The 12,500-nt window shown below is 56.4% G+C and overlaps 1 non-coding gene across 1 annotated transcript; it reads right to left on the reverse strand.

Annotated features, from left to right (window-relative positions):
• Window positions 1-774: 774 nt before the first annotated feature.
• Window positions 775-2,761, reverse strand: LOC148345368 (18S ribosomal RNA). The gene has a single exon (XR_015848632.1). It is a non-coding gene; the product is annotated as an 18S ribosomal RNA (ribosomal RNA).
• Window positions 2,762-12,500: the final 9,739 nt, after the last annotated feature.

The following is a 12,500-nucleotide window of genomic DNA, read 5'->3' on the forward strand; positions in this document are numbered from 1 at the left end:
CCGCGGCGGACCGCGCGGAACCGAACCCCCGGTGTCCGGAGCCCCGGGAGGGACTCCGGTGTCCGGGGGCCGGCCCACGCGCGCGCTACGCGGCCCCTCGAGGGCTCCGGCCGACGGACGCGTTTGGCCGGGGAAAAAGGTAGCCGGTGGGAGCACCGTTTCGTCGCCCTGAACCTTCGTCTCGGGCGGGCGTCCCGACGCCGCCGCCATACGGCCGTTGTGATCCGTGCGGGGATCCGCTTGCTCGGCGACCCTCGCCGAGAGCAGCCCCGCGCCGCACGGACACGCGACACCGACGGGCGGACGGACGCCGGGGCGCCGGCCCGAACCGTTACCTTTAAAGGACGGGAGGTCGTCGAGGCGAGTGCCGCCCCGGAAGCGCGCGCCGGAAGCGCGAGAACCGCGCCGAGCTAGGGTCGTCGGCAGAGGGGGATTCCCCGGTTACGGGGGTCCCGCGCACGGCCGCCGCCTTTCGCCCGTCGCTGGCGGTCGCCTGTCGTCGCGCCGCGCCGCGCTACTGGGGTCGTCGGACGAGCGCGCTACCCCGCTCGCACGGAGGTAGCGCGACATCGCCCGCCGCCTTTTCTCGCGTCGCGCCGCGCCGCGTGGCGCCCGCCGAACTCGCTCCGACGCGCGGCCCGGGAGTGACCCGCGCCGCGCCCCCCGTCCCGTCCCGTCCCGGTCTACCCTCTTCCTCCGCCTGCGACGACCCGCCGCCCTCGGCGTCTGGCTCGTCGGGGGTGTACCGAGGCGGATCTGCTGCCGCTCGTACGTTAATGATCCTTCTGCAGGTTCACCTACAGAAACCTTGTTACGACTTTTACTTCCTCTAGATAGTCAAGTTCGACCGTCTTCTGGCACACCGCCGGAGCCGGGGCCGGCCCCGGCGGGGACTATCCGAGGACCTCACTAAGCCATCCGATCGGTAGTAGCGACGGGCGGTGTGTACAAAGGGCAGGGACTTAATCAACGCAGGCTAATGACCCGCGCTTACTGGGAATTCCTCGTTGGTGGGAAATAATTGCAATCCCCAGGCCCTGTCACGAGCGGGGTTCATAGGATTACCCGCGCCTGCCGGCGCGGGGATAGACGACGCGCTTACACGCTCAGTGTGGCGCGCGTGCAGCCCCGGACATCTAAGGGCATCACAGACCTGTTATTGCTCATTCTCGTGTGGCTGAGAGCCACTTGTCCCTCTAAGAAGTTTTCTGCCGCCGACCGCGCGGGGGGCCGCGGTACTATTTAGTATGTTTGAGTCTCGTTCGTTATCGGAATTAACCAGACAAATCGCTCCACCAACTACGAACGGCCATGCACCACCACCCACGGTATCGAGAAAGAGCCTTCAATCTGTCAATCCTTTCCGTGTCCGGGCCGGGTGAGGTTTCCCGTGTTGAGTCAAATTAAGCCGCATGCTCCACTCCTGGTGGTGCCCTTCCGTCAATTCCTTTAAGTTTCAGCTTTGCAACAATACTCCCCCCGGAACCCAGACACTTGGTCGGTTTCCCGGGTGCTGCTCGGCGGGTCATGGGAATAACGCCGCCGGATCGCGAGTCGGCATCGTTTATGGTCGGAACTAGGACGGTATCTGATCGTCTTCGAACCTCCGACTTTCGTTCTTGATTAATGAAAACATTCTTGGCAAATGCTTTCGCTCTCGTCCGTCTTGCGCCGGTCCAAGAATTTCACCTCTAGCGGCGCAGTACGAATGCCCCCGGCCGTCCCTCTTAATCATGGCCCCAGTTCATGACAACCCACAAAATAGAACCGGAGTCCTATTCCATTATTCCCAGCTGCGATATGCAGGGGCGGCCGTGTGGCCTGCTTTGAACACTCTAATTTCCTCAAAGTAAACGCTTCGGGCCCCGCGAGTGACACCCAGCGAAGGGCATCACGGGGGCTTTTGCCGAGAGGCAGGGGCTGGGACAGACGGATGCACGCCTCGCGGCGGACCGTCAGCTCGCGTCCCGGGGTCCAACTAGGAGCTTTTTAACTGCAGCAACTTTAAAATACGCTATTGGAGCTGGAATTACCGCGGCTGCTGGCACCAGACTTGCCCTCCAATGGATGCTGGCCGATGGGTTTGTGTTCGGCTCATTCCAATTACGGAGACTCGAACGAGTCCCGTATTGTTATTTTTCGTCACTACCTCCCCGTGTCGGGAGTGGGTAATTTGCGCGCCTGCTGCCTTCCTTGGATGTGGTAGCCGTTTCTCATGCTCCCTCTCCGGAATCGAACCCTGATTCCCCGTTACCCGTGGTCACCATGGTAGGCGCAGAGTCTACCATCGAAAGTTGATAGGGCAGACATTCGAATGAGTCGTCGCCGCCTCGGGTGGGCGAGCGATCGGCACGAGGTTATCCTGAGTCAACACAAAGGGGGGGCCGGGCCGGCGGAACGAGGACCGGCGCGCGCGGAGCCGCCCGCGCCGCTTACGCCCCCGCCCGGAGAGGCGGAGGCCGGACGCGGGGGACGCGCGCGACGGCTGAGCCCCCGCCCGCCGGACACCGCGTGGGTTTTTGTGTCTGATAAATGCACGCGTCCCCGGGGCGAGGCCGGAGCCCCGCCCGCGAGTCGGCGCTCGTTTGCATGTATTAGCTCTGGATTTGCCACAGTTATCCAAGTAACGGTGGAGCGATCAAAGGAACCATAACTGATTTAATGAGCCGTTCGCAGTTTCACTGTACTGGCCATTCGTACTTAGACATGCATGGCTTAATCTTGAAAACAAGCATATGCTACTGGCAGGATCAACCAGAGTGCGTCTGCCGCCGGGGGGGCGCTGCTGGTGGCGGTGCGGCCCTGGTCCGGGACGAGGCTGTGGCTACAGCCGGGCCCGGGGGGCCGCGCGACACTCGTATACGTTCGGACGGGCTGACGAGCGGGTGTCGTGAAACGATGTTTCGCGCGGAGCCCTAGCACGCGTGGCGTCGGGCTCCGCGACGGTCGGACGTCTGGGTGTGGCTCGAGACGGAAGCTCGACCTCGGTTCGTCTTGGTTCTGCCGCCAAAAGGTTCACGCCGAGGCATGGTTTCGCAAGAGGGCCCCGCGAGTGCCAGCCGTGGATCCCGCCTCACTCGTAACTCGTATCGGATTCGTCCGGCCTCACTTTCGTTCGCACATCGGACAGTTATACGTGTGCTTTAGTAGCTTCCGTTCCCTCTTAGTGAGGCCGTCCGTACGTACCGCCCCAGCTCTTTCTGAGGCGGGTATCCACTCGGCTCGGGGGGGCCCAACGTTTGCCTAGTATCCTCGGCGCTGGAGCTTGACCCGCAAAGCCGGAGGAGCCGCACGCCCGAACACCGGCTTGCGCCGGCCGACGTGGGCCCTCCGAGGCGGGTCTCGTGTGCCAATCGCTCAGTTGGGGAACCGGCAGGCCCGTGGGCCGACGCCGGCTCACCCGGGGGTGAAGGGTGCTTCGATGGAGGCCCCCTGTCAGCCTCCGCGGAAGTCCGGCTTCAATACTTTAAAGTTTGAAAAACTTAGACATTTTTCGAGAACCGGAGCTTAGAGGGGTACATGCAAAAGCCAGGGCCGCGGGAAGCGCCCTAAATACTTCAATACTTTAAAATTTGAAAAACTTAGAAATTTTTCGAGAACCGGCATCTTCCCTCGGTAATTGCGAGATGCGAGGCCGCCCCTAGCCTCTGCTCTGTCGGACTCAATGGTCACGGGTGGCCGCTGATTAGCCCTGGTGCTCACCTCTCAAAATTGCGAGTCCCTAATATAATTCTGGCTGTCGGCTGGAGAAGGGGGTATAAAATCGGCACTTGAGGGAACGCCGGGCCCTCAAGTTCGGGGCCCTCTAGCGGATTTTTGAGGTACTGCACTCCCATTGGAAATGCATGGGCGCTCCGTCCACTACCATGTAATTCCCTCACAATATCTGCCCCTGCGTGGCCGCGGGATGCTACTGCAGCCCCGTTGGTAATGAATGGGCCTTTCGGAGGCCATAAATACAGCGCCGCTGCATGGATTTTGGCGGTACTGCTGCTGTCGCTGAAAATACATGGACCCGTCTGAATGAATGGGCCTTTCGGAGGCCATAAACTCAGCGCCTCTGCATGGATTTTGGCGGTACTGCGGCTGTCGCTGAAAATACATGGACCCGTCTGAATGAATGGGCCTTTCGGAGGCCATAAATCCAGCGCCGCTGCATGGATTTTGGCGGTACTGCGGCTGTCGCTGAAAATACATGGACCCGTCTGAATGAATGGACAAAATATAAATCAGACACTACAGAACACAAGCATAATCCAAGATTACAAAATCATCTCAGCCTTTAAAAGAAACAAAAACCTGAAAGACTACTTAGTAAAAAGTAAATTACCAGAAATCAACATAACACAAACGCAGGGCCCCACATTCTACAAACAAGCCACCACAGTTAGGAACACCGTCACCAACACAAACTACCTAATTAAACAAACAATCACACCTGCTACGGAAAACTGAAAATACATGGACCCGTCTGAATGTATGGGCCTTTCAGAGGCCATAAACTCAGCCAGCGCCGGGCCAGTGTTTGGGGTATTGTGCCCGCCACTAGTGGCTGAATACATAATAATAATAATAATAATAATAATTCCCTTGTATTGTCATTCTGTGTAACAATGTACACAGAACGAAATGTCGATTGCACTGGGCTAGTGTTGAGGGAACGTCGGGCCCTCAAGTTCGGTGGCTTGGAGCGGATTTTTGAGGTACTGCACTCCCATTGGAAATGCATGGGCGCTCCGTCCACTACCATGTAATTCCCTCACAATATCTGCCCCTGCGTGGCCGCGGGATGCTACTGCAGCCCCGTTGGTAATGAATGGGCCTTTCGGAGGCCATAAATACAGCGCCGCTGCATGGATTTTGGCGGTACTGCTGCTGTCGCTGAAAATACATGGACCCGTCTGAATGAATGGGCCTTTCGGAGGCCATAAACTCAGCGCCTCTGCATGGATTTTGGCGGTACTGCGGCTGTCGCTGAAAATACATGGACCCGTCTGAATGAATGGGCCTTTCGGAGGCCATAAATCCAGCGCCGCTGCATGGATTTTGGCGGTACTGCGGCTGTCGCTGAAAATACATGGACCCGTCTGAATGAATGGACAAAATATAAATCAGACACTACAGAACACAAGCATAATCCAAGATTACAAAATCATCTCAGCCTTTAAAAGAAACAAAAACCTGAAAGACTACTTAGTAAAAAGTAAATTACCAGAAATCAACATAACACAAACGCAGGGCCCCACATTCTACAAACAAGCCACCACAGTTAGGAACACCGTCACCAACACAAACTACCTAATTAAACAAACAATCACACCTGCTACGGAAAACTGAAAATACATGGACCCGTCTGAATGTATGGGCCTTTCAGAGGCCATAAACTCAGCCAGCGCCGGGCCAGTGTTTGGGGTATTGTGCCCGCCACTAGTGGCTGAATACATAATAATAATAATAATAATAATAATTCCCTTGTATTGTCATTCTGTGTAACAATGTACACAGAACGAAATGTCGATTGCACTGGGCTAGTGTTGAGGGAACGTCGGGCCCTCAAGTTCGGTGGCTTGGAGCGGATTTTTGAGGTACTGCACTCCCATTGGAAATGCATGGGCGCTCCGTCCACTACCATGTAATTCCCTCACAATATCTGCCCCTGCGTGGCCGCGGGATGCTACTGCAGCCCCGTTGGTAATGAATGGGCCTTTCGGAGGCCATAAATACAGCGCCGCTGCATGGATTTTGGCGGTACTGCTGCTGTCGCTGAAAATACATGGACCCGTCTGAATGAATGGGCCTTTCGGAGGCCATAAACTCAGCGCCTCTGCATGGATTTTGGCGGTACTGCGGCTGTCGCTGAAAATACATGGACCCGTCTGAATGAATGGGCCTTTCGGAGGCCATAAATTCAGCGCCGCTGCATGGATTTTGGCGGTACTGCGGCTGTCGCTGAAAATACATGGACCCGTCTGAATGAATGGACAAAATATAAATCAGACACTACAGAACACAAGCATAATCCAAGATTACAAAATCATCTCAGCCTTTAAAAGAAACAAAAACCTGAAAGACTACTTAGTAAAAAGTAAATTACCAGAAATCAACATAACACAAACGCAGGGCCCCACATTCTACAAACAAGCCACCACAGTTAGGAACACCGTCACCAACACAAACTACCTAATTAAACAAACAATCACACCTGCTACGGAAAACTGAAAATACATGGACCCGTCTGAATGTATGGGCCTTTCGGAGGCCATAAACTCAGCCAGCGCCGGGCCAGTGTTTGGGGTATTGTGCCCGCCACTAGTGGCTGAATACATAATAATAATAATAATAATAATAATAATTCCCTTGTATTGTCATTCTGTGTAACAATGTACACAGAACGAAATGTCGATTGCACTGGGCTAGTGTTGAGGGAACGTCGGGCCCTCAAGTTCGGTGGCTTGGAGCGGATTTTTGAGGTACTGCACTCCCATTGGAAATGCATGGGCGCTCCGTCCACTACCATGTAATTCCCTCACAATATCTGCCCCTGCGTGGCCGCGGGATGCTACTGCAGCCCCGTTGGTAATGAATGGGCCTTTCGGAGGCCATAAATACAGCGCCGCTGCATGGATTTTGGCGGTACTGCTGCTGTCGCTGAAAATACATGGACCCGTCTGAATGAATGGGCCTTTCGGAGGCCATAAACTCAGCGCCTCTGCATGGATTTTGGCGGTACTGCGGCTGTCGCTGAAAATACATGGACCCGTCTGAATGAATGGGCCTTTCGGAGGCCATAAATCCAGCGCCGCTGCATGGATTTTGGCGGTACTGCGGCTGTCGTTGAAAATACATGGACCCGTCTGAATGAATGGGCCTTTCGGATTCCATAAACCCAGCGCCGCTGCATGGATTTTGGCGGTACTGCGGCTGTCGCTGAAAATACATGGACCCGTCTGAATGAATGGGCCTTTCGGAGGCCATAAACTCAGCGCCGCTGCATGGATTTTGGCGGTACTGCGGCTGTCGCTGAAAATACATGGACCCGTCTGAATGAATGGACAAAATATAAATCAGACACTACAGAACACAAGCATAATCCAAGATTACAAAATCATCTCAGCCTTTAAAAGAAACAAAAACCTGAAAGACTACTTAGTAAAAAGTAAATTACCAGAAATCAACATAACACAAACGCAGGGCCCCACATTCTACAAACAAGCCACCACAGTTAGGAACACCGTCACCAACACAAACTACCTAATTAAACAAACAATCACACCTGCTACGGAAAACTGAAAATACATGGACCCGTCTGAATGTATGGGCCTTTCGGAGGCCATAAACTCAGCCAGCGCCGGGCCAGTGTTTGGGGTATTGTGCCCGCCACTAGTGGCTGAATACATAATAATAATAATAATAATAATAATAATTCCCTTGTATTGTCATTCTGTGTAACAATGTACACAGAACGAAATGTCGATTGCACTGGGCTAGTGTTGAGGGAACGTCGGGCCCTCAAGTTCGGTGGCTTGGAGCGGATTTTTGAGGTACTGCACTCCCATTGGAAATGCATGGGCGCTCCGTCCACTACCATGTAATTCCCTCACAATATCTGCCCCTGCGTGGCCGCGGGATGCTACTGCAGCCCCGTTGGTAATGAATGGGCCTTTCGGAGGCCATAAATACAGCGCCGCTGCATGGATTTTGGCGGTACTGCTGCTGTCGCTGAAAATACATGGACCCGTCTGAATGAATGGGCCTTTCGGAGGCCATAAACTCAGCGCCTCTGCATGGATTTTGGCGGTACTGCGGCTGTCGCTGAAAATACATGGACCCGTCTGAATGAATGGGCCTTTCGGAGGCCATAAATCCAGCGCCGCTGCATGGATTTTGGCGGTACTGCGGCTGTCGCTGAAAATACATGGACCCGTCTGAATGTATGGGCCTTTCGGAGGCCATATACTCAGCTGAAGGTTGAGAACTTGGCTAGTGTTTGGGGACTTGTGCCCGCCACTAGTGGCTGAAATCCGGGCCGGTGTTTGGGGAATTGTGCGCGTATTATCGGGCCGGTGTTTGGGGATATGCGCGCGTATTATCGGACCGGTGTTTGGGGAATCGTGCCCGCCACTAGTGGCTGAATCCCGGGCTAGTGTTGGGGGACTTGTGCCCGCCAATAGTGGCTGAAATCCGCGCCGGTGTTTGGGGAATTGTGCGCGTATTATCGGGCCGGTGTTTGGGGATATGCGCGCGTATTATCGGACCGGTGTTTGGGGATTTGTGCCCGCCACTAGTGGCTGAGAACTTGGCTAGTGTTTGGGGACTTGTGCCCGCCACTAGTGGCTGAAATCCGGGCCGGTGTTTGGGGAATTGTGCGCGTATTATCGGGCCGGTGTTTGGGGATATGCGCGCGTATTATCGGACCGGTGTTTGGGGAATCGTGCCCGCCACTAGTGGCTGAATCCCGGGCTAGTGTTGGGGGACTTGTGCCCGCCAATAGTGGCTGAGAACTTGGCTAGTGTTGGGGGACTTGTGCCCGCCACTAGTGGCTGAAATCCGCGCCGGTGTTTGGGGAATTGTGCGCGTATTATCGGGCCGGTGTTTGGGGAATCGTGCCCGCCACTAGTGGCTGAATCCCGGGCTAGTGTTGGGGGACTTGTGCCCGCCAATAGTGGCTGAAATCCGCGCCGGTGTTTGGGGAATTGTGCGCGTATTATCGGGCCGGTGTTTGGGGATATGCGCGCGTATTATCGGACCGGTGTTTGGGGAATCGTGCCCGCCACTAGTGGCTGAATCCCGGGCTAGTGTTGGGGGACTTGTGCCCGCCAATAGTGGCTGAAATCCGCGCCGGTGTTTGGGGAATTGTGCGCGTATTATCGGGCCGGTGTTTGGGGATATGCGCGCGTATTATCGGACCGGTGTTTGGGGAATTGTGCCCGCCACTAGTGGCTGAGAACTGGGCTAGTGTTGGGGGACTTGTGCCCGCCACTAGTGGCTGAAATCCGGGCCGGTGTTTGGGGAATTGTGCGCGTATTATCGGGCCGGTGTTTGGGGATATGCGCGCGTATTATCGGGCCGGTGTTTGGGGATATGCGCGCGTATTATCGGACCGGTGTTTGGGGAATCGTGCCCGCCACTAGTGGCTGAATCCCGGGCTAGTGTTGGGGGACTTGTGCCCGCCAATAGTGGCTGAAATCCGCGCCGGTGTTTGGGGAATTGTGCGCGTATTATCGGGCCGGTGTTTGGGGATATGCGCGCGTATTATCGGACCGGTGTTTGGGGAATCGTGCCCGCCACTAGTGGCTGAATCCCGGGCTAGTGTTGGGGGACTTGTGCCCGCCAATAGTGGCTGAAATCCGCGCCGGTGTTTGGGGAATTGTGCGCGTATTATCGGGCCGGTGTTTGGGGATATGCGCGCGTATTATCGGACCGGTGTTTGGGGAATTGTGCCCGCCACTAGTGGCTGAATCCCGGGCTAGTGTTGGGGGACTTGTGCCCGCCACTAGTGGCTGAAATCCGCGCCGGTGTTTGGGGAATTGTGCGCGTATTATCGGGCCGGTGTTTGGGGATATGCGCGCGTATTATCGGACCGGTGTTTGGGGAATCGTGCCCGCCACTAGTGGCTGAATCCCGGGCTAGTGTTGGGGGACTTGTGCCCGCCAATAGTGGCTGAAATCCGCGCCGGTGTTTGGGGAATTGTGCGCGTATTATCGGGCCGGTGTTTGGGGATATGCGCGCGTATTATCGGACCGGTGTTTGGGGAATTGTGCCCGCCACTAGTGGCTGAGAACTGGGCTAGTGTTGGGGGACTTGTGCCCGCCACTAGTGGCTGAAATCCGGGCCGGTGTTTGGGGAATTGTGCGCGTATTATCGGGCCGGTGTTTGGGGATATGCGCGCGTATTATCGGGCCGGTGTTTGGGGATATGCGCGCGTATTATCGGACCGGTGTTTGGGGAATCGTGCCCGCCACTAGTGGCTGAATCCCGGGCTAGTGTTGGGGGACTTGTGCCCGCCAATAGTGGCTGAAATCCGCGCCGGTGTTTGGGGAATTGTGCGCGTATTATCGGGCCGGTGTTTGGGGATATGCGCGCGTATTATCGGACCGGTGTTTGGGGAATCGTGCCCGCCACTAGTGGCTGAATCCCGGGCTAGTGTTGGGGGACTTGTGCCCGCCAATAGTGGCTGAAATCCGCGCCGGTGTTTGGGGAATTGTGCGCGTATTATCGGGCCGGTGTTTGGGGATATGCGCGCGTATTATCGGACCGGTGTTTGGGGAATTGTGCCCGCCACTAGTGGCTGAGAACTTGGCTAGTGTTTGGGGACTTGTGCCCGCCACTAGTGGCTGAAATCCGGGCCGGTGTTTGGGGAATTGTGCGCGTATTATCGGGCCGGTGTTTGGGGATATGCGCGCGTATTATCGGACCGGTGTTTGGGGAATCGTGCCCGCCACTAGTGGCTGAATCCCGGGCTAGTGTTGGGGGACTTGTGCCCGCCAATAGTGGCTGAGAACTTGGCTAGTGTTGGGGGACTTGTGCCCGCCACTAGTGGCTGAAATCCGCGCCGGTGTTTGGGGAATTGTGCGCGTATTATCGGGCCGGTGTTTGGGGAATCGTGCCCGCCACTAGTGGCTGAATCCCGGGCTAGTGTTGGGGGACTTGTGCCCGCCAATAGTGGCTGAAATCCGCGCCGGTGTTTGGGGAATTGTGCGCGTATTATCGGGCCGGTGTTTGGGGATATGCGCGCGTATTATCGGACCGGTGTTTGGGGAATCGTGCCCGCCACTAGTGGCTGAATCCCGGGCTAGTGTTGGGGGACTTGTGCCCGCCAATAGTGGCTGAAATCCGCGCCGGTGTTTGGGGAATTGTGCGCGTATTATCGGGCCGGTGTTTGGGGATATGCGCGCGTATTATCGGGCCGGTGTTTGGGGATATGCGCGCGTATTATCGGACCGGTGTTTGGGGAATCGTGCCCGCCACTAGTGGCTGAATCCCGGGCTAGTGTTGGGGGACTTGTGCCCGCCAATAGTGGCTGAAATCCGCGCCGGTGTTTGGGGAATTGTGCGCGTATTATCGGGCCGGTGTTTGGGGATATGCGCGCGTATTATCGGACCGGTGTTTGGGGAATCGTGCCCGCCACTAGTGGCTGAATCCCGGGCTAGTGTTGGGGGACTTGTGCCCGCCAATAGTGGCTGAAATCCGCGCCGGTGTTTGGGGAATTGTGCGCGTATTATCGGGCCGGTGTTTGGGGATATGCGCGCGTATTATCGGACCGGTGTTTGGGGAATTGTGCCCGCCACTAGTGGCTGAGAACTGGGCTAGTGTTGGGGGACTTGTGCCCTCCAATAGTGGCTGAAATCCGGGCTAGTGTTGAGGGACTTGTGCCCGCCAATAGTGGCTGAAATCCGCGCCGGTGTTTGGGGAATTGTGCGCGTATTATCGGGCCGGTGTTTGGGGATATGCGCGCGTATTATCGGACCGGTGTTTGGGGAATCGTGCCCGCCACTAGTGGCTGAGAACTTGGCTAGTGTTTGGGGACTTGTGCCCGCCACTAGTGGCTGAAATCCGCGCCGGTGTTTGGGGAATTGTGCGCGTATTATCGGGCCGGTGTTTGGGGATATGCGCGCGTATTATCGGACCGGTGTTTGGGGAATTGTGCCCGCCACTAGTGGCTGAGAACTTGGCTAGTGTTTGGGGACTTGTGCCCGCCACTAGTGGCTGAAATCCGGGCCGGTGTTTGGGGAATTGTGCGCGTTTTATCGGGCCGGTGTTTGGGGATATGCGCGCGTATTATCGGACCGGTGTTTGGGGAATCGTGCCCGCCACTAGTGGCTGAATCCCGGGCTAGTGTTGGGGGACTTGTGCCCGCCAATAGTGGCTGAATCCCGGGCTAGTGTTGGGGGACTTGTGCCCGCCAATAGTGGCTGAAATCCGCGCCGGTGTTTGGGGAATTGTGCGCGTATTATCGGGCCGGTGTTTGGGGATATGCGCGCGTATTATCGGACCGGTGTTTGGGGAATTGTGCCCGCCACTAGTGGCTGAGAACTTGGCTAGTGTTTGGGGACTTGTGCCCGCCACTAGTGGCTGAAATCCGGGCCGGTGTTTGGGGAATTGTGCGCGTATTATCGGGCCGGTGTTTGGGGATATGCGCGCGTATTATCGGACCGGTGTTTGGGGAATCGTGCCCGCCACTAGTGGCTGAATCCCGGGCTAGTGTTGGGGGACTTGTGCCCGCCAATAGTGGCTGAAATCCGCGCCGGTGTTTGGGGAATTGTGCGCGTATTATCGGGCCGGTGTTTGGGGATATGCGCGCGTATTATCGGACCGGTGTTTGGGGAATCGTGCCCGCCACTAGTGGCTGAGAACTTGGCTAGTGTTTGGGGACTTGTGCCCGCCACTAGTGGCTGAAATCCGCGCCGGTGTTTGGGGAATTGTGCGCGTATTATCGGGCCGGTGTTTGGGGATATGCGCGCGTATTATCGGACCGGTGTTTGGGGAATTGTGCCCGCCAC

The sequence above is a fragment of the Urocampus carinirostris genome, unplaced genomic scaffold (assembly GCF_059441175.1).
Source record: "Urocampus carinirostris isolate Australia breed hairy pipefish unplaced genomic scaffold, RoL_Ucar_1.0 HiC_scaffold_51, whole genome shotgun sequence".
Lineage (NCBI taxonomy): Eukaryota > Metazoa > Chordata > Actinopteri > Syngnathiformes > Syngnathidae > Urocampus > Urocampus carinirostris.